The 21,181-nt window shown below is 47.8% G+C and overlaps 1 protein-coding gene across 2 annotated transcripts in view; it reads right to left on the minus strand.

Moving 5' to 3' along the window:
* The window catches only part of LOC144807526 (uncharacterized), a 350,873-nt gene that overhangs the window by 325,119 nt on the left and 4,573 nt on the right, over window positions 1–21,181 (minus strand). Inside the window, exons 1-2 of one of the 2 annotated variants that reach the window (XR_013606349.1) lie at window positions 7,627–7,679; window positions 5,661–5,779 (exon numbers count right to left, since the gene is read on the minus strand). The gene's annotated coding sequence lies outside the window, so the exon portion shown is untranslated. Of the gene's footprint in view, window positions 1–5,660; window positions 5,780–7,626; window positions 7,680–21,181 lie in introns of those variants that run through there. The other variant, XM_078673186.1, reaches the window with a different exon arrangement.

Raw genomic sequence — 21,181 nt, forward strand, 5'->3', positions numbered from 1 at the left:
CAATGTTTTTGCTTGCTTTTTCCACGTACTCATACATCCTGGAGCAAAAGCCAAGCACAGAGTCCACTATATCTGCTAAGGTTCAACAAGAGGTTTCTCCAATCCCTCCTTCACAAGGCACAGTGGTCCCGACAGGAAACCCAAACAGAAGCTAAAATAAGGAGGACCCCACTCCCTTCTAAGGCCCTTCCCAATAGGCAAAAAGCAGGATTGGAAGTAAGACATCCAATCTTATTTTGAGTTTTTCAGGAAGTCCACCGATCATGCCCTTAATGGTCTTGTTAAATCTTTCAACAAGGCCATTACACATAGCAGAATGGCTTTGGCCACACTGACCAGGACTTATGCAGCGGGGGATTGGAGGTCCCACATTTCGACCCCTAATATTATGCCGTTCAATTGCAACACGCAGCTCGATCGCTCCCTAGTTGGGAAATGTGGCTCTTGGCGGGAATGGTGGACGCAGGTTGTCTTCCAGAGCTGTTAATAGAGGAATCAGGTACACCGAGAGATACTCCATATATTGTGCGACAGGCGGCCAGAGTATGGCAATGGTTTGTAGTGAGAGTACTTAAGCGCGCACCATTCCATAGGGAGCTCCCAATCTGGATATTAAAACCAATCAGGCAGATAGCACTCAGTATGTCCTTCTAGGCATGGAGGGAAGGAGATGCGAGCAATAGGGTGAATTGTACCCAGATGAGACTTATCGCCTTAAACATGCCCGCAAAGAGTTTTGTCTAAGCCAGGGGCAATTTTTACAACATGTGATGCTTGGCAGACGTAACTAAGCACACCTGGCCATGCTTTGCGACCGCTCCGCTGCATACTCAAACCCTGGAGACACTGCTAACCTATGGTGCGTGTAGACACCTAATTATGCATCTTTACAGTACAATGCGATCAGATACAGTAGGCACTACACACGGGTCCGAGAGGCCTGGAATTTAGACTTTGACATTCCAATGGAAGATTAAGACTGGTAGCGGGCCTGTGAACTGACACGCATGGTTTCCAGTAATGCACATTTTCGACTGATACATTATAATTTTCTGCAAAGAACCTACTTAACGTCACAAGGCCTTCATCGAATGGTCGGGTCTTGCCCAGATATATGCTTGCGCTGCAACACTGTGGGGGCTGATTTCTTACATTAACCATGGTCCTGCGATGCAATACACTCCTTCTGGCAACTAGATGTAAAAGAAATGGTGCATGTCACACAACTAAGTATTGAGCTGACACCCAAATGCTGTTTATTAGGCCACTTTAGTTGTCAGAAAGGGCGCATGATAACCTATACATTTGGTCAGTCGCCTATGGTACTGGCATGACATAAAATTGCAATCACATGGCTGCCCCAGCATGCCCCAACGATTGCGCTCTGGCACAGAGATGGGCCTCTTCTTCTACGGCAGACGCTTCTATCTCGTCTTGGTCAGATTCTTCCCCCGAAAGTATGTCCCGAAGGCACATCTTGGGACTCCAGATAGATTTCGAGCTCGGAATCGGACTCTGGAATCGAGAAAGCCTCTTCTTCTACGGAGGACGCTTCTATCTCTTCTTGGTCAGATTCTTCTGCAAAGATATCCAAGAGTGTGTTAAATACTTTGACGCTTCCTCTCTCGTCATCGTGTCTGATGATCGGGTAGAGTCCTCTTGGACCGAAACAACTTACAAGCGTCGCAGTCTTCCTCCTTGTGCTCTGGAGAGAGGCATAAGTTACAAACTTGATGTAGGTCATGCGAGGGTACTTGGCGTGGCACCCAGGACAGAAATGGAATGGAGTCCGTTCCATTTGCAGATGGCTGGCCGTATGTAGCAAGGCCCAACGATTGCCCACAAGGTTTTCTATCCAAAATGGAGAGTTTGTCGATCGATTTGAAACGCAGAGAACAGGGAAACGCGTACCTAATCAATATCGTTGAGGGTAGAGTGGACTGCGCACTGAGAGGAACCAGAGTAGCGGTTTCGGAGCGCAGCAATACACATACAAACCAGTTTGGGGTAAAAAACAACAATGGAGTCAATGCCCATGCCCACTATAACCGAAAGGAGGAGTCACCTTAGCTCGTGACTGGAAAGACTTCTTTGAAGAAAAACAACTTGCAAACATCCGGACCCAACACAAGATGGCACCAAATCAACGCAGTCTCCTCAACCTGCTTCTACACCCTCCGCATGCTCCGCAAGATCTATAGATGGATCCCTAAAGACACACGGAAAACCGCCACCCACGCCCTCATCAGCAGCAGACTCGACTACGGAAACGACCTCTATGCCGGAGCCCCGTCCAAGCTCATCAGCAGACTTCAAAGAATACAGAACGCCTCGGCACGCCTAGTCCTCGACGTTCCCCGCCGAGACCACATCACCCCCCACCTGAGAGACTTGCACTGGCTCCCTGTCAACAAAAGAATTACCTTCAAACTCCTGACCCACGCACACAAAGCACTCCACAACACCGGACCAGAATACCTCAACAGACGACTGTCATTCTACACACCCAACAGAGAACTCTCACTGGCCACCGTCCCACGCATCCACAGAACCACCTCCGGGGGAAGATCCTTCTCCCACCTAGCCACCAAGACATGGAACGCCCTCCCTCTACCCCTACACCAGACAGAAGACCCACAGACCTTCAGGAGTCTACTTAAGACCTGGCTCTTCGACCGCTAGCTGCAGCCAACCTCCCCCAGCGCCTTGAGACCCTCGCGGGTGTGTAGTGCGCTCTAGAAATATTCTGATGATTGATTGAAGATGGCAGGAGTATGCAAAGCATGTGCATCTACAGCACACATGCCTCGAACAGAGGATTAATGGCCCCAAATCTCTGTCGTGGTATCTGGTCATGTTGTGGCTGAGTGTGCCATGTGATGTGACAGGCTATAGTGCTTGGTGTGATTTGGTCATTTTTGACAAGGTGGAGTGCTGAATGGTTAGGCAATTTTTAATTTTATTTGTCTTTGGCATCGTGTGACATAGTGCGATACCTACCTTATGATGTAAGTAAATAAATGACATTGCTTATATACCATAAAGATGTGGGGTGAGTGTTACTAGGGCAGAAGCCTTGCTGATTATATGCAGAATAACAGGTCTGGGAGGTCACTACTGACTGGGGCAGGTTAGCAGCTGCACAGGCCTTGGGCATTGATCCTATTGAGGATAATATGTGACCGGCCACTGGTGGCTGGAGCTGGCTAGCAAGAACGCTGGCCTCTGGTATTCATTACAGGCAGGGTAACAATACATGTCAATATTGACAGGACCTGGTTGGCAAAGGAGATGACCTCTGGTTTTGAATATTTGCAGGATCTAAGGAACAGGGGTCACTACTGACTGGAGTTACCTAGCTAGATAATAGCTCTCAGGGGGGCAATACTGACTGAAGTTGGTTAGTATGATCACTAGTCCCAAGGTGCTACTAATGACTCAAGTTGGCTAGAATGTTAACAGGTCCCAGGGGCCAGTACTAACAGGAGCTGGCTAATAGGCTTACATACAGGTCCAAGGGGCCACTACTGACTGGAGCTGGCTAGTAGGCTTACATACAGGTCCAAGGGGCCACTACTGACTGGAGCTGGCTAGTAGGTTTACATACAGGTCCAAGGGGCCACTACTGACTGGAGCTGGCTAGTAGGCTTACATACAGGCCCAAGGGGCCACTACTGACTGGAGCTGGCTAAAAGAATAACAGGCCCAAGGGTGGTGGGGGTGTGAGTGGCACCAGTGACCGGAGTTGGCTAGAAGCATTGACAACCTTTGGTATTGCTTAAATGCAGGATTCCAGGTCACAGGAGGCACTGCTGAACACAGCTGGATAGCAGCAGTGGTGGCCTCTAGGAAGAAGGAATTGAGAAAGCATAACTGGATATACTGGTTTCTTTAATACCGATAATTGGTTACACATGAATGCCACAACGTACATTGATATATTACATTACCAAATTACAATATTCTTATATTAATTTGATGTGACTGTTCGCCTTAATATGCCTGCAAAGTTACATGATTCTATTAGGGCCCAGAACCATTTTATTTAGTGATGTCCATCAGCACACTTTCCTGCATCTTGTAGTAAATTGAATATTGACAAACGGACGTGTTATTTCCAGAAACAGTGAATTCTGTAGCTTGTCTGTGTATCTTTGATCTGCACCTCATGGACTCCTCACATTCCTCTCGAGAGAAGATTCTGCCTCCTACTCATTAGTGTTGTTTCAGTAACTGTTTCTATCACGTGTTCATGTTTCATTGACTTGTATTAGGAGAAAAGTGTATAAAAATACATTGTGTAGCATTAGCATTATATACTCCAACTTGCTTTAGGGTGGATGCTCTCGTCCATTGCAAAGACAATTGTCACTTGTTAGTTTGCTTGGCCTTTTGCTATTTTTGCATTAAATGTATGATAGATGTGTAGCCCTCCAAGTGTGTTGTGTTTTATTTTACATATCATAAGAGATGACGAGGAAAATGGCAGTCCAGAATACACATTCTTCATATAAATCAACTCACAGAATACTGTTCTGGAGGTTCAGTCCCACAGACATTATCTCTAACTGAACGCTGGCACCCTAGGAAGCATGTGCTTTTCAAACCAGGTGCCGTCTGATGTGGCGTCTTCGCTATTGGATAAGTCAATATGTCCTGAATTTTAGGAGGGTTACCGTATCTAGTGCACTCTGTTAGACAGCGCTCACCTGTGGTAGTAATATGGTAATAGGCACCTTATCACCTATGCACAGTGCAGGGCTTTGAGTTACAGAGCTCCTCACGCTGTGGAGAAGATTAGGTCACATTTACCCATTTTCCCATATTTGGTCCTGATGAAATGCCAACAGATTGCTCCATGACTACACAAGGCATGAGAAAAGTTGACCTGAGGTATAGACCCTAGCTTACCAGCAGGTCCATAGGTGTTCGACACTTTCACACAGTGATAGGGGCCATTAGTTCCTCAATTTCTCTGCCACTGTTTTTAATCTCAACATGGACCAGGAAGATCACATTAACCGCATCGAAGCTGATGACGGAACCGCTCCGTCATCAGCCGCGGTGTCGCTGTGCTGATGACGGAGCGGTTCCTTCATGGCCTGTCCGACGCTCCTGCGTGGCGCTGATTTTGCGCCTGTGCTGCGCGTTCTATTGAGCGGTCAGGGCCATGACGGAACCGGTCAGTCATAAGCACAGCTCACCCGAGGCTGGTGACGGAGCGCTTCCGTCACCAGCGTGTGAGCGCTGCGCGGCCCCCCCCGTCCCCTTAGCGATGCGGCCGAATAGCCGCCGCAGCGAAGGGGTTAACTATATTGTGACAACTGGTCGATAGTTGATCTTATATTCAGACGTCAGCAATCTCACATCTTATGACACAACATCCTCTGTCCTACTATGCTCATCCGGCGTAGTTAATAAAAGATGTGCGACAAAGTGTTCTCTAGTGGTGCCTGCCAGGCATTGTAGCGCCGGCCTGGTGAGGAGTATAACCCAATGATGAAGCATGTCACCTTCAGGTGAGCGAACGCAACTTGTATTAAAAGCACATGCTTCCTAGGGTGTCTGCGTTCAGTTACAGATAATGTCGCTGGGACTGAACCTCCGAAAACAGTATACAGTGATTTGACTGTTTTATGTTGCTGCTACAAGCTCCTTACCTGTGCGAGTTATCGGGAACGATGCAGGGGGCAGACCCAAACCAGCCACACGTGGAGATCAATGACAAATACTGAAGATTTAAAAGAGCTTCCAAGCTGGTGACCATTACTTAATTGACCTTGAAAATAAAAGACGTTTTTAGTATTCTGGTGACTCATGACCATAAAAAACAAAGGTTATAAATTCAATATTGTGTCAAATACTTAAAAAATGGAACTGGGTGTGCTGAATCAGATGTTGTCCCAGGTCATGCGTGACACCTTCCGCCACTATTGCTTATGGGACTTGTAGTTTTGTTTTTCTCATTAAAAGGATGGTCTCTAAAGTCCCAGTGTTCTAAGTGATGTTGGTCAAAATCAGAGGCCTGAGTGAGGGTGAAGCATGACACTGCTCTGCTTAGCAGTGAGATGACTGACAGTTCCCCAGCCCTTCCATTCTTTGACCTACAGAGGCTCGTTGGCGATTCATATTTTTTTGCAACGACAAAGAAACTTTTATTGCAGCTTCTGTCAACTGAAGAGATAAAACCCCTGGGCGTGTTTCATTAACTACTGACAAACATGAACAATCAAGAACATGAGTTTCTGTAAAACTATCAAGCACCCAATCAGAATCAGCCGCCCTTCACACCCAGAAATTCTTGAGACTTTGGAGAGGATGAATTGCACGTGGTAAAAGAGGAACACTACATGACTCAAAGCTCACTTCTCAGGGATGTACTGAACTGCCAGCCTCATGGCACACTTAGCCAGCTCTTCACCTCCTCCTCCTCAAACTGTTGACCAGCTATCAGGGCAAATGAGCCTGCAGCAAAGCATCGCTGGCTTGGTTCCACACCGGACCAGGCAATGTGGTCAACTCCATGCTCCTCCAAGTCAGCAAGCACTCTGGTCGAGCCAGTCCTAATCCCACATGAATGTTCCCCATCACAACTATTTTAATGGTACTAGGTTATGTTTCTGCCAAATGATTGAGTCAAAAATTGAAATGTTTTACTATGAAGTGCTGAAAGAGAAATCATGAAGTTTTTCAATATTTCTGAGTCTGCCGCAGTACACAGGAGAATTATTTCTCCACAGCAGCAAATCATGTATGTGCCCTGTAGAAAGCACATTTGAATGAAACATGGAAGGTATTGTAGCCAAAGATCTGTGGTGCAACATCATAGCAGAGTGCAAGATAACATGTGTTATTATTCCAGCAGAACGAAATGCCATTCCTAATATGTACGTCATTTTAAAGACAAACCCAGAAAAATGTATGGTCAGTGTTGTTCTTCTGCCTGTTAAACGACAATCTCCGTTAATGTGTCAGGAAATAAAATATGATGAGAAATCCTACTCTATGGCAGGGTGCTGCCTGCCACTATATTGCAGGTTACTTCCAACATAATCTGATTTATACATACATACTCCAGGGTGCTGCCAGCTATCGGGTCTGCACACAGCAGACTGGAGCAACTCTGGAAGGAGGTAAGCTCTACATTTCATCTTAAGCCCTTAGGTTACATTCACAGCCTGATAGGTCTGAAGAACTGTATCCCCTCTCTAATTGCGCTGAGCAGATGGACTTAGCCCAACATAGGCTGTGTTGTAGGCTGGGTGATGCCTGGCATCTTATTATCTTTGGCGGGAGGATGAAGCTCTGATAGGAGCTGCTACAAGAAGAGCAGAGAAACAGGACCACAGATCGCCACAGAGCGACAACTGTCCAGAAGCTGAAGAAAGAACTCTTGAACAGCAAACCTCCTACACCCTGGAGATTCTCCAGGGTAAGCTAATGATCGTAATGAAATGCAAACTGCAGCATTAAGGTCACACACTACAACATCTTTCCCTTTAAACCGAAGATAACAGCATACAATAAAAAACTAACTAAAAAGCAACAAAACTAGAAAATGCATTTCCAAATGCTGCAAAAGAGAATCAGTTAATACAAATTAACGATATTAAACTTTGTTAGTACCTTAGTAATGTGCTTACTTCTTGGCTTCACTCCAACTGCAGCAATAACGCTCTGAAAGGAGAAATTACTGCTGTGAGTCTCAGAGTCTTCAGTGTTACAGGTCTCAGTCACGAAGACTGCGGTGTCAGAAGATAACTTTCTCCTATTTGGCTTTATTGTTCCACCAGTCACGCCATCGCTTTTAGCAGACACGCTACTGTCGGCAGCATCATAACTTCAGGCAGATCAGCAAAGCGGATATCACCACTCACATTGGGTGAACTGACTCGTCTCTGCTACATACATCCACTCTGTTCTCAAATTAGCTTGGAGCTGCCAAAATGCAAAGAGCTGCAATATATTCGCCACACTTTCCTGACTACCTTGTTTTTAAAAGTTGTGACGGTCCAGCGTGATTCTTGGTTCATTTGCAAGCTGAATTTTTTTAGAGGTTCTATTGCCACACAATACTCCTCCCATATTCCAATTTGTCCACAGGGTGCTTCAACCCTGGTAGGTTATCAACTGCCTGTTTTGCAGATAATTTCAGATCGTTTCTGTAAGAAACTGAATTATTATTTGCGGTAGATGAGGAACAATCACAACCGTTGTCAGAGTGAACTTTCAAAGCCATTCAATGAACCTAGTATCAACCCCCTGGTACCTAAGCACTGAACAGGCAGGCTTAACTTAAGGTAATATGTAAAATATTTATGCAGAAACCAAACAAGTAAAAGTCAAAATGCAAAACAATAAAAAAAAAAACGAAGTAGAAAAATAATAAAGTAAAATGTATTAAACAAAATGACACTAAAATGACAAAATCCAATAAGGGGAATGAGATATGAACTGTAACACTGTAAGAATCACAAGGTGCCAATGGATGAGGGGCCCAGGCTTGGAGTAGTCTCTCTGGAGCTGACTGACAAGTCAGAGGAAACCGGAGGCCACGGCCTGCAAGCACATAGTGCAGGAATTAGCCGCAGTGGTCCAAGAAGACATCTAGTGCTCCAGGATCAGATAGGGCTGCTGGCCTACAGGGGGATTCATGGCAGGTTCGGGCACAAAGTGCTTAGAGTACTGAGAACAAGCAGCAGATGCCCAGCAGGGCAATAGCAGACGGTCGAAGGCAGCAAGGCCCGGACGAGACTGAAAGGGAGCGACACCTCTGGCCCTATCCATCAAGCAATAGCGTAGTGGAGCTCAGCAGGAGGACAACCCAGTGACAGCCACCCACTGGGGCTGGGACCCCACGACAAGGCAGGCCGGTCTGGTGATGTGGTAAGAGATATAGCAGCCATGTCCTCAGCGACAAGCAAGAAGGATCAGAATCTAAAAAAGATGCTGACCAAGCTCCCGGTGACCGGCAGCGGAGAAGGGGAGCTCTCCCCAACGACACAAATCAGCCAAGATGCGGACACCTCTGAAGCCCCATTTACCCACGCCTATTGAGAGTCGTTATTCGGTGCATTACGAGGCGACTTGCTGACGCTGAAAAGGGAAATAGCGGGGGAGATGAAGGAGATAACCGATGGAGGCCACACGTTTCCAAACTGCATCAACGTCCCGCCTTATGATAAGGCGGGTCGTTGATGCCGTTGGGGACCATGTTGCCTCCGTCGAGGATCAGGAGCAAGCCCGGGAAGATTCCAGACTTTCAACTAAAAGAGTGTATACTATGTGCTGCCAGGGACAAGCAACCACTATAGCCTTATAGCCCGCCGTATATACCGGGGCTATACCGGCTATACCGGCTATTAAAGTCCCTCTCCAGCGTTAAAGGCCCCGAGCCGAAGGCGAGTGCCTTTAACAAGGAAGAGGGACTTTAATAGCCGGTATAGCCCATCTACAAAGGGCTATAAGGCTATTAGAACATTCTGTCACTAGAGGACAGAATGTTCTAACAAAAAAAACAAAGACTTTTGGGAGCGTGAGGGATTGGAATCCCCTCAGGCTCCCTGAAGCCTTTGTTCACAGCCAGAGCTGTGAACAAAGAAGCATTGGAATGTTGGAGCTCCAGGCTTATACCAGCCATTATACGCCCAGTGCAATCCATTGTTTTCAATGGAGCTCCCAACATTCCAATGTTCTAATAAGATATCAGGTTGTCACTCTCACTCTGCTGTCACTCATGCTGTCACTCTCACTCTGCAGTCATTCACACTCTGCAGTCACTCATGCTGTCACTCTCACTCTGCTGTCACTCTCACTCTGCAGTCACTCCCACTCTGCAGTCACTCATGCTGTCACTCTCAGTCTGTTGCCACTCATGCTGTCACTCTCACTCTGCTGTCACTCATACTGTCACGCTCACTCTGCAGTCACGCTCACTCTGCAGTCACGCTCACTCTGCAGTCACGCTCACTCTGCAGTCACGCTCACTCTGCAGTCACGCTCACTCTGCAGTCACGCTCACTCTGCAGTCCCTCTCACTCTGCTGTCACTCATGCTGTCACTCTCACTCTCACTCTGCTGCCACTCTCACTCTGCTGTCACTCTCACTCTGTTGTCCCTCATGCTGTCACTCTCACTCTGCTGTCACTCTCACTCTGATATCACTCATGCTGTCACTCTCACTCTCACTATGCTGTCACTCTCACTCAGCTGTCACTCTCACTCTGTTGTCCCTCATGCTGTCACTCTCACTTTGCTGTCACTCTCACTCTGCTGTCACTCATGCTGTCACTCTCACTCTCACTCTGCTGTCCCTCTCACTCTGCTGTCACTCTCACTCTGCTGTCCCTCAGGTTGTCACTCTCACTCTGCTGTCACTAATGCTGTCACTCTCACTCTGCTGTCACTCTCACTCTGCTGTCACTCATGCTGTCACTCTCACTCTGCTGTCATTCTCACTCTGCTGTCACACTCACTCATGCTGTCATTCTCACTCATGCTGTCTCTCACCCTGCAGTCATTCTCACTCTGCTGTCTCTCACTCTGCAGTCACTCTCCATCTACTGTCACTCTCAATCTGCTGTTACTCTCACTCTGCTGTCACTCATGCTGTCACTCTCAGTCTGCTGTCACTCATGCTGTCACTCTCACTCTGCAGTCATTCTCACTCTGCAGTCACTCTCACTGTGCAGTCACTCTCACTCTGCAGTCACTCATACTGTCACTCTCACTCTGCAGTCATTCTCACTCTGCAGTCACTCTCACTCTGCAGTCACTCTCACTCTGCAGTCACTCTCACTCTGCAGTCACTCTCACTCTGCAGTCACTCTCACTCTGCAGTCACTCTCACTCTGCTGTCACTCTCACTCTGCTGTCATTGAGCGGGCTAATAACAACTCCAAAGAAATCTTCGCAATTGTGCAGAGCTTCCTGTCCCCCAGCGCCCAGGTGGCGGCTGCTCCTGCTACGGAGGCCTGGTGTAACACCCTAGCGTCATTCTTCAGGGATAAAATAATTAGCATCCAGGAGACTTTTCTGTCCTCTCCCAGAAACAGCGACCTTGTGTTGCCGCTGCATCTGCCTAGTGCTGATCCGGTCTCCCCTTTCTCAGAATTCTGTCCTATTGACCTCGCCTGTTCTCTCCGAATTCTTAAAGCCCTTAAGTCCGGCTCGCCCAATGACCCCTGTGTGGCCCGTGTACTATCGGATGTGGCTGAAACCATTAATTCGGAGGTGAATTTTATGGTCAACAAATCATTGCGGGAAGCTTGTGTGCCGACAGCCTGGAAACATGCCCTGATCCTTCCTTTATTCAAAAAACCGTCACTCGATCCACTGGTCCCAGAAAACTATCATCCTATCTCACTTTGAGAGAAAGTTTCACATTCCAACTTACCAACTTTGTTGAGAGGGCTGGCTTGCTTCATCCGGTGCAGTCTGGCTTCCGTGCCTCTTATAGCACGGAATCCGCTCTGCTAATGGTCACTGAATCGATTCGGGAGTGTCTTGATGCCGGCGGGAGAGCAGCATTGGTTATGCTTGATCTCTCGGCGGCGTTCGACACAGTGCCTCATGCCATGCTCCTAGATCGCCTATCTGAAATAGGAATCTCTGGGTCGGCTTTACAATGGATCAATTCTTTTTTGGAGGGAAGATCGCAGCAGGTTTGGCTCCCTCCGTGTGCCTCTGTGCCCATGAGGGTTTCCACTGGGGTTCCGCAGGGGTCATCACTTAGCCCGCTGTTATTTAACATCTACGTGACCCCGCTGATTTCCTTGGCGGAGTCACTGGGGGCTAAGGTGATGGCCTACGCCGATGATACTCAGCTGCTGTTTACCTGGAGCAAGGAGGAGGACTCGTTGAAGAGACCCCATCAGTGCTTGTCATCGGTCTTTCAATGGCTGGCCAATGCGCAGCTTAAATGTAATGAGGGAAAGTCTGAAGTTCTGCTGTTCGGTTCTTTTGCTCCGGATTTCAGAGGGAGATTCTGGCCTCCTGGTTTTCCCTGCCCGCCTGAGACTAAGGGTGCCACCAAAAACCTTGGCGTTTGGTTCGATGAGAATCTGAATTTTGTGACGCATGTAAAAAAATGCCTGGCACCTGCTTTGGTGTGTTGAAAAGTTTGAGAAAGTTTCTGTCCTTCTTGCCGAGCTCGACCAGAGAGACGTTTGTTCGGGCACTGATTCTTTCTCGCTTGGATTATGCCAATGCCCTCCTAGTCGGCAGCCCAGGTTTCCTTGTGAAGAAACTACAAGTGGTTCAAAACTCGGCTGCCAGACTCCTGGGGGGGGGGGGGGGTTCCAGGCACAGTGCCCCAGCTCTTCTACGGTCATTACACTGGCTTCCTGTCAAAATTCGCCTGAAATTTAAAATGCTCTCAATTGTGCAATGGGCCCTTTACGGTCTTGGTCCTAGCTATTTGCAGAAGGGACTTGCTTTTTACACACCAGTGAGACTGCTGCGTTCGTCTTCACAGCTGCTGATGCAGACTCCGAAGTTTAAGCGCCAGCGACTGGGGGGTAACTCCTTTGTCCGCAAAGCTTGTCTGGCCTGGAATGCGCTGCCCTTGGCCTTGAGAGCCATTCAAGATCCTCTTCTGTTTAGGAAAGCCTTAAAAACCCTTCTGTTTTAATTGGTAATTGTGCATCTTCTGCCTTTTTGCTGTTAGCGCCGGGACACTTCCGAGTAGCTGCGCGCTGTATAAATTAAAATAACATAACATGCTATCACTCTCACTCTGCTGTCACTCATGCTGTCACTCTGACTCATGCTGTCACTCATGCTGTCACTCTCTGCTGTCACTCATTCTGTCGCTCTCACTCTGCTGTCACTCATGCGGTCAGTCTCACTCATGCTGTCACTCTCACTCTGCAGTCACTCTCACTCTCACTCTGCAGTCACTCTCACTCTCTGCTGTGCAGTCACTCTCACTCTGCTGTGCAGTCACTCTCACTCTGCTGTGCAGTCACTTTCACTCTGCTGTCACTCTCACTCTGTCACTCTCACTCTGCTGTCACTCATGCTGTCACTCTCACTCTGCTGTCACTCATGCAGTCACTCTCACTCATGCAGTCATTCTCACTCATGCAGTCACTTTCACTCTGCAGGAGGGTGGTTTCCAGAGGTGCAGCACCATATTGGGAGCTGCAGAGGGGATTGTGCTGTGGTAGAAGGGCACCCCTCCCCGCTCTCCTGAGCTCATAATGTCCACGGACTTGATAATTCTCGCCGCCTACTAGAATCGTGGGTTCAACTCTGGGCAATAGCTTGCTTAATCTCCACTACGGCCCCACCGCGATGGGATGCCTGGTCTTCACCTTGGGGATGCCCAGTAGGGGTAATCTCGCAGGGAAAGACCAGGACGGGTTCCCAAAGCAAGCGCCTTGAGACCTCACGGTGATAAGGCGCTATACAAGAACGTATGATTACGATTACCCTGTCCCAGTGTTACAGTATGTGCTTGGGGCACTGTCCCCAGTAAAATGGTGCACCACTTGTTAGGAAATGTGGTCCAGAATCTCCAGTCTTGGTGTGATTTGCAGTGGAGGTGCCACTGCCCCACCCCCTCACATCACAGAGTGGATTGGATCTTGGGGAACCTTCAGGTAGCACATGCAGAGCCCCCCTCCACCGCTCCACTGGGCACACGCATGGACCCCTATTCTCAAGAGTGCAAGCTTATGTCCTCAAAACGGAAATGGGGTTTCTACTCCAGCCGCAATGTCCCAGATGGAGCTCTCACATCAATTACTCTCTCACTGTCCCCAGTAGAGCTCTCCCATGTACCGCTCTGACATCTAGTTCTCACTGTCCCAAAAAAGAACTCACTCTCCTCTTCGCTCTCAGCCACGTTAGACCCCTGACATCTTATCTTCACTCACTGCCCGCACTGCTTTCCTCCTCCTCACTCCTCGTCGCAGATAGAGCCCTGGCATCTGCTCCTCACTCCAAGCTCCCAAAGAGAACTCACTCTCCTAGTCAGTCGCTGTGGAGCAGCTCTGCCTACACCTCACTCACTATCCAAGAAGAAAACGTGGGCTACTACTCCTCAGTCACCGCCCCAGCAATGAACACAAGCTCGTATATCTATCCCACTGCCCCGAAAGAGAACTCTGGCTCCTGACCTCACTCACTCACTGCTTCAGAGCTCTGTTAAGGCGCCTACCTTTTTACCTACTAATGTAGAGCCGAGTTCAGCACCTACCTTCACTTACTGTCCAGTGGCAGAACTCGGCTCCTATTCCTTACTTACTTCCCAAGAGCTGGGCTGAGGCTCCTACACCCTGCTCACAGCTCTGTAGTAGAGCCTAGGCACCTACGTCTCATTCACTGCCCTGGAGCAGAGTTCAAGCACCTCCTCGCTCCCCCCCTTTGCGCAGCGCAGAATTCATGCCTCTGTTGCTCACTCACAGTCCCAGAAGATCACTACAGCTCCTATGCTTTAATCACTGCCACTGCTATAATTAGGGCAGTGGCTGCTCACTCCCTGTGTGTGCTGGAAGACAAGTCCCACTACTATTCCTCAATCACTGCCCAGATTAGAAACCTGGCTCCTGATCTTTACTCTGTGCCCCTGAGCAGAGTTCAGACTCCGTTCCTCGCTCGTTATTTCAGTTAGACCGCGGGCTGCTACTTCTTACTTGCTGTAGGCTTGTCTTAAGGGTCCAGGTAAAAAAGAATCTGTGGGGCCCACTTCATACGTTTATGTCTGGTGGCACGAGCACCTGACTCCAAGTATGAAGAAACGAGAAATGAAAGCAATCAAAAGTGATCGCAAACTACAAAAAAAATAAAAGCCAGAGAGTGGTGCATGCGCGCGCGCCACTGCGAGCATATGTTTTGTTGAATTATCGTGGCTGTCAAGCCGCGATAATTCAAAACATATGGCCTCTGGTGCGCGTAACAGACACCAATAGGCCATAGGCGGAGCTACGCACCCGCCTATGGCCTATTGCGTGTTCTGTTGAAAAGCAGCATGCACCGAAGGCCAATGAAAATGGACCTTGGAACTGCACACGCATGAGCTATGTGGAATTTCAAGATCCACTTTCAAAACGCCCGGAATAGGACTCTCGCTGAGCGACACTGCATGTGCAGTGTACGCAGAGCCCAGGCCGTAAAAAGGAACTGGACCTGCACTACACCCCCCAACATGTTCCAAGAGTGGAATGTGGCTCCATCAGGTGATTATCAGAAGTTTGATAACAAGAAGAATAGTGCACAGAGTGAGTCAAAAGGGAAGAGACAAAAAAAAGAGAAAGAAAGAAACAGGGGAAAAGGAAACAGAGTTATAGGAATCCTTACCTGACAATTATTTTATTTTTCCCCCCAAGAGTGGCAGCCACGCTGCACTGCCTGTCACCCCAGAATACCTTGAAAGGTATTAAAGAAATAATTTTGCATCAGACGACAAACACACTTCATCACATTTTACAAATAACCGTCCTGGATTTACAAAACAACCGAGCACAGGGAGAACCAGGGGCTGACTTCAGCCTCCTTTAATAGCTATTGCTGTGAATGTTCCACAATTAACCACCGTGGTCCCGCATGCGGCTGTTAACTGTTCAAGTTTCCCAGCAACAGCTTTGAAACAAAGGTTTCAGAGTACCGGAGGTGTTACAACTCCCTCTGTCTCTGGGACACCGTTATAATAATTTAACACATTCTGCCCTCATGGGGCGGACAGTGTAATGACCTTATAGTCAGCCATAGCAGCAGTACAGCCCCTTAAAGGACCGCTCCCTTGGTAAAGGCCCTTGCCTTTGGAGCTACAATACGCTACAAAGCTATATTAAAGGTTTCAAATCATTACTGAAGACATAAACATGGTTACTCAGTCCGAGAAATAATTATCATGATATTTGCAGGAGGATCACATAAAGTGAACCTCTAAAGTATATGAAAAGCCAGAATCAGAAACAACTCTAGCTGTAGAGTCAATAGACAGACCACACACAACAAATGTGTGCTAAGAAATAAGAAAACCTTTTTCTATAATATCAAATAGCAAACTGACATAGAATCTGCTTAGTTAAAAATCAAGGAAAAGTTCTTAAGTACAAAATTAGTAAGAGGACTGACATGTAGTCTGACTATAGGAAAAGTGTAAAATAAAACAATTCCAGCAAATATCCCAAAACAGTTAACGTTTTCAGACTTCATGATGAGGTAAAAATGACAGCAATCAATGAATGTTCATGACAACATGGCACCACAAAATGTAATTTAACAAACCACACCTACAACATGAATAATGAATTGTGACTCTTCACCTAAAAGCCACAAGTCATTTTTACAAGGTTATTCCCTAACATAATAACTGGATCTTAATCACAGTTTAAGTTTGTGGCCATTCATATGTGGCCATCCAATTTGTACCGGAACATTTGCTGGCAGCTTATTAGTTGGGATGGGTTGGGAGCTGCAGTCAGTCTGACTGTGGAACGGGTTTCACATTTATTGATTAAAAGTGATGCTGGATATCCATTTACTTCTTCTACAAAAGGGCTACTCTGGGTGACCTCTAGGACTGCACCAAGCATGCAACCTTTCTACCGTCTCAGGCACCGACATTGTGTCTCATTCACTCCAGTAGAAACTCCTAGTGTAGATGCAGGTTGTGGGAAATTCTTGTTAATAATTGAAGGATTTTGTTGAAATCCTGAATTTGTTGAGAATTTGAAATTCTATTCTGTATTGGGCTGTGGGACCATCGGTACCGAAGGCATGTTCCAATTTGACTGCCTTTGATTCTGCATTCTCTGCACAGATGCCAGTTGGGCTGGGACCATTGGCTGTGACATCCCATTCTGTGCCATCTGATTCATGTTCCCGTTTAACAGTTTGCCGCAAGTATGGCAAGGAGCGTGCCTTATGCTGCACCATCTGGACCTGCCTCCCCTCCTCTGTACCCCTGGACAGGCCTCACCTCCTTTGCACCCCTTGGACAGGCCTCACCTCTTCTGCACCCCACTGGACAGGCCTCACCTCCTCTGTACCCCTGGACAGGCCTCACCTCCTTTGCACCCCTTGGACAGGCCTCACCTCTTCTGCACCCCACTGGACAGGCCTCACCTCCAATGCACTCCTGGACAGGCCTCTCCTCCTCTGCCCCTCCCCTGGACAGGCCTCTTGGTGAAGGATTCTCATTAAGGACAGAGGGGCCCAGAGTTCATTCCACCCCATACAGAGCCTCTGACTCCGCCCTGAGCCTCGGGGCGCTATGCACAGGCCCCGAAGAGAGACACTGCTCACCTGGACCTGCCCAGAGGCACCCACCGGGGGCAGGACTGTGGCTCGGACCGAGGCGCTTTAATACCACACACCAGACACGAGGCGCTACACACGAGGCACGTGTTCATCCCTCAGAATAAGGGGAATGAGGGAAATGTCCTGATCCATTTCCATCTTTCAGCCCCAGGGACCTGGTTCCGGTGATGCTGCTGCCCCCATCCCCCTCAATGATCCATCTCCAAAAAGTGCCCTTTAACCCACAAGTGTCCTCTCTGGAGGGGGCAGATCTCCTGGGGTATTTCTGACTTGTGGTGATGATCGTGTCTTGTGCAGCTGACACTGCACCCCACTGTACCCCACTACTGATGTCTGTCCCTCTGGGGGTGTTATACTGTGTGTATCTCTTCTTGTGCACAACTTGTGATAATAAATGTTTAATCCGAGGCGCCTTGATTCCCCCCGGCCTCGTTCACGCTTTAAAAACATCCTAAAATAAATACAGAATAAACCCCTCCCAGGGGGACTGCTGCTGCCTCCCCATGGGGACCCCTGTAGTAGGTTAGGAGGGGCCCCTCTGCTTCTGGGAGGGGCCCCTCTGCTGCCCCATGTGGGAGGGGCCCCTCTCTTTCTCCATGTGTGAGGGCCCCCCTGCTTCTCCCTTTGGTGGTAGAGGCTAGATGTATGGATGCAGGGCACGAGTCCTAAAAAAAGAAGTGGGGGGACGCTGTCAGCGGAAGTGACGTCACGACAGGAAGTGACGTCACGAAAGGTGGCTTGAACCATCAGGCTCATTGTCTGGGGGAGAAGTGTGAGTGCATGATAACATCAGGAACGATCTCCTCAATGATCTAAGCCTATACTCCAGCCCCCTCAGCAAAACACCCATTGAATCAAAAAACAATGCTACTTGGTCGTCCTTTGACGCCTACATAGAAGAAACGATAGGCAAGATGCTCAATACCCTGAAACCCTCTAATCACCTCACGGACCACCTACCGGCAAACGCTGTAAAGGACTTCACCCCACTGCTTCTCCCGCTTTGGATCAAAATTATTAACAGCTCACTTCAACAAGGACTCATCCCCGACTCCCTCAAAGTGGGACAAGTTTCGCTCATACTTAAGAAACCCACAGCAGAACCTACCGACCTAAACAACTACCGTCCTATTTCCAATATTCCTACCTTGGCCAAATTGCTGGAAAAATGTGTACACCTCCAACTGACAAAACACATCGATCACTCCTCTGGTTTCTTTTAACCGCCTCGGTCGGTAAACATCCTTTACAGCGCAACTTTTACCACGCAGTGCTGTTACAACGCAGGTTTTACTACGCATACCTTTACAACGCATTACACTGGGGGCGCTCTAGGATAGGGAATACATTTAATTTACTATCCAACACCTTCCCTAGTGTCCACGGGGACTGGAGTTGGAATAGTAAATTAAACTATTCACTATCGAGCACCCCAAAGTGTAATGCGTTGTAAAGGTATGCGTAGTAAAACCTGCGTTGTAACAGCATGCGTGGTAAAAGCATGCGTTGTAACGTCATACATCCCATCGGCCTGGCCCGCTGAACTGCTGGTTTATTTAAAGTGTGGTTAGTCCCAAGAAACAAGCTTTGTGTTCTTATGCGTTGGCCTGTTTTATCGCACACGTAACACAAAGATATAAAGAGTGCACGTGTGGCTGTCTTTCTCACACTCTTGGCGACACTAAGGGCACCCTGTCCCAACCCCTCAATATGTCTCATAGAGGGTCCTGGGTGCTCCGAGGGGTGCCAGCGGCTCTTTACAACCAACCTGACGATACAGATATGGGGCGGGAGGGGAGGTGGGAGGGGCAGCCTTCTGCCTGGCTCCTGCCCTCGGCCTTACGTTTTAGTTATCGATCCAACATTAATCGGTAACTACAAAGAAAAGAAGCATACTCATCTGGGATGCTGTGCCAGCATGGCTAAAGCATCAGCAACGCGAATAAGTCCCTAAGGCGATACCTATTGGCTTTGCCAATGCTTGTTACTTCCTAGGTCCAGGCCTGATTGACTTTGCATGCAGAAACGCGTCGGCCTGTTTCTGTAAATTTTACTACACAGGATTTCCTCGTTATCACAATGTCTCCTGCTGGCGCATTAACCCCGTCCCCCCGCCCACCCTTTAAGTCGCAGTGAGCCCTCGCTGTGTCAACAACACAGCATTGAGTAACAAGGAAGCCCCCCCCCAACTCCCCTTCTCTATGGGCTGCTTGCCTGTGCTTGTTGGTGCCTCCCCCAGCGATGAGGGGGGCTTCTGTGACTGCAGGGGAATGAAACAGACGCGCGCTTATGTTAAATGCGAAGATGAAAGATAGACGCCCTTTCATCTGCAGAAGTAATGGACTTCAAACTCGCGCTGAAGGGAGATTTGTTTTACACGGAAAGCTTGTTTTAAACTATTTAAATATTTATATTCGGTTGTGCTCCATGTAATGAGGTTGCCTCTGTTTCTCTATCCTGTGTGCGTGTTTTTTAGTGTTTTAAAAGAGTAAGAAATACGATATGGCACTGTAAATTTCAACGTGACTTAGTATCGTCGTGCGGAATAATGCGGTACGTGTCGGCATGTGATACTGAATTGCCGTATTGGAATTATGGGGTACCGTGCTATCACTTCGGAAATGGTAATGTGGTCAATTGGTGACTTTAGTACTAATGAAACATGGAAAACAAAAAGACTTAGGGCCAGATGTATCAAGATACCCTTTTGCGATTCTCAAATAGCGATTTTTTGAGAATCGCTATTTGAGAATTGCAAAATGGTATGTATGTAGAAATTCGCTATTTTTTTGCGATTTCCTAAAGTTCTACGGGGAAGTGAAGTAGTCTATACCTTGTTCCTCTCTCTCCCTTTGATATTAATTAAAATTACATTTTGAACATTGGGAAAAAAACAGCAGTGAGGAAATACAGGCGGGAGAGAAGAAGAAGAACGCGTGTATGACACCGGTAAGCAGCAGGGGGAGGGGTAAGAGAAGCGAACTCGCCCGAGAGCCCACGCATAGCTGTTATCTCAGATGACTGTGCCAACAACCACTGTGAAAACAGAAGAGGGCAAAAACACCTCCCAGCACAAGACTTAACTCAGGTGCGAGACCAAGGAATTAGTAACTGTTTAAGGAGTAGACATTTTGTAACTGAAAACAGTGACAACACAGAGTTTAGGTCAGAAAAAAAGAACCCGGTCTTAACCCCCATAACCACTACAGTCAGTAAAATGGGAGATAAGCAGGGGATAAACAAAACCAGAGGGGGGACCACCACCTCATTATCTTCTAAAGCTGTGCAAAACAGACAAGGAGTGAAAATTAAGGTTACTCCCTCCCTTCGCTCCCTTTTTAAGATCCAGGACAAACAAATGTCACCACTATGACAGCTAGGGGATCTAAGGAGGAGTGTGGGAACAGAGTCTGCCGTGTCAAAGGTATGCAAGGTGTAGCACAATTATCCGGGAGCAGTGGGATAGACACGTACAACAGATTTCAAGTTTTAACTATGGAAGGGCCAAAGGAAGTGATTGTGACTCCCTCAACACCCCCTCAGGGAAGACCGGAGAAAGGTGCAGAAACAAATAACACAATACTCTAGAACATCACGACTAAAAATGAGAACGGTGAGGACGCACCAGGTGGTATGTCAGGCGGTATGCCAGAACAATGCACACAAGCAGGGATGGGGAACCTATTGGGATCTCTAATTCAAGAGATGAGAGCAAACTTTGCCAAATCAGTAAGGAATCAAGAACAGATTCAGGCAACATGCGAGGCGCTGGTATTGTAAATGACACCTTTTTTTAATATGTGTTGGCTTTGAAAATATATAAATTAATAGCATAGTTATTCACAAAGCCAATAGTTTACACTTTCCTAATGCAAGTCCTATTGGCTATGGCAATGCTTGTTGGTAGCAA

The sequence above is a fragment of the Lissotriton helveticus genome, chromosome 1_2 (genome assembly GCF_964261635.1).
Source record: "Lissotriton helveticus chromosome 1_2, aLisHel1.1, whole genome shotgun sequence".
Classification (NCBI taxonomy): Eukaryota; Metazoa; Chordata; class Amphibia; order Caudata; family Salamandridae; genus Lissotriton; species Lissotriton helveticus.